Below are 1,812 nucleotides of genomic sequence, written 5' to 3' on the forward strand. Positions count from 1 at the left end.
GTATTTTTACAGTCTTTATTTTACAGTTAAAATATATGTTTATTAAATAAAGTCTAATATTACAACTAATCGGGGATCCCTTTAATGTCAGATGTGTCTAAATTCACTCTCTAGGAATGTCTTGTTCTGTTGTATTACTATTGAATCTCCATATAATCCATGCCGATTATCAGATAGTTTGAGAGTGGCACATAATGTACAAAGTATATAGATGATTTATTGGAGATCAACATTGAAGAGTTTGTATCAGTGTTTAGCCATATGACCTGCCAAGTGAGTCACGTTCCACTTTTGTTGTGTGATGTGAAGCAGGAGATCGACACCATCTGTTAATAAATACCACTTATGAACGTATCAGATCCATACTCCTTCAACAGCATCCTGAACCCATAACGGTACTTCACCTTCTGCGAGGGTGTTTTGCTGCACCGGCCTGATTTGGCAGCAGACAGCCTCATCACGTACAGACATTCAAGCGGGGCTAGGGTAAGACGAGAAGAGTGGAACTGGCTTTCTGAGTATGGCTATGTCTGTTTCACACAAGCTCGTACAGCCATACCACAACACCTCAACAAATGTACTATCACAAACCGCCGCACTAACAGCGACCAGCTAGATCCTGGTCTACCTGACTCTGCAAACATTCCTGGCTCGCCACCTCTTCGCTCGTCGGGGATCAGCTTTCAAATGCGGCTGCGACGATGAATATTCTGTAAGCCCGTCAATTAGCGGAAAGGATTTCACGGTCCTTCGCTCAGGCTGACCTCATTTCAGCGAAAGCAGAATGAAAAAGTAATAAAAACCAAGGTCATTGTCGAAGACTGAAGGCCAGCAGGTTTTACAGAGCATGACTCATGATAGGAATTTAACAGTGAGTTCAGCAGCGATGCACCACATGCTCTGTCACGAATTAAAGCTTGTGACGTTACAGGGTTCATTTTATTCTGAAAAACCAGGAAACAGACTCAGGTTCRGAGTTTTCCCTCACATTTCGATGGATGCAACACAGCATGTTGATGTGATTGTTTGATGGCTTTGCTATGCTACAGATGAACTATATTCATCTACTCATCTGAGACTCTAAGAAATGCCTCTGAAATATCCACTTTCATTCAAGCGTCCCAGTACATCGACAGCTTGTTTTATTTTTAAAGAGTATCTGATGACAAAGGACACTTTAGCCCCTCACTTAGGTTACATGTGGACGGGTGGAAGCATCATTATGTTCTACACATACATGCTTTTTAATAGGTTGAGGGGCAGACCAATCACACTTGTCAACCTGTTACCAAGATACGTGTGGTGTAGTTGCTAAACACCAGTCCACAACTTTTACATCATGGACTATATTTCTGAAAGTTAGAATATGAAAGTATATTACATTACCTCACAGAAGTGCTGAAGCAGGTCTCGGCAGCACCTGCTCTTTCAGTGTAAAATATCATCACCCTCGAGCTCCCGAGTCGCAACAATTTCCTCCTTTCATGCTGGCTCACATATGAAAAGATAATCACTGTCTAATAAACTGCCTTCCTAATCAAAGTTTAGCACAAGCATCACATTTTGTTTACAACAAATAAACATAAAAACACAGGTTTATTAAAATAAACATATCAGAAGTGTGTCATTGAATTTGCAAGATTCACCCTATTTAACATATGTCTGTTATTCTTCAGTTTCCATCACAATATTTGATTAATCTTCTTGTTGCTGTGGAAAATCCCAAAGAAAAGACACATCAAAACATGTCTCTGATAGCGGTACATAATATGGAATAGACTAAATTTGCCAAAAATAAATTATATTTATATA

The sequence above is a fragment of the Austrofundulus limnaeus genome, unplaced genomic scaffold, assembly GCF_001266775.1.
Source record: "Austrofundulus limnaeus strain Quisiro unplaced genomic scaffold, Austrofundulus_limnaeus-1.0 Scaffold355, whole genome shotgun sequence".
In the NCBI taxonomy this organism is placed as follows: Eukaryota; Metazoa; Chordata; class Actinopteri; order Cyprinodontiformes; family Rivulidae; genus Austrofundulus; species Austrofundulus limnaeus.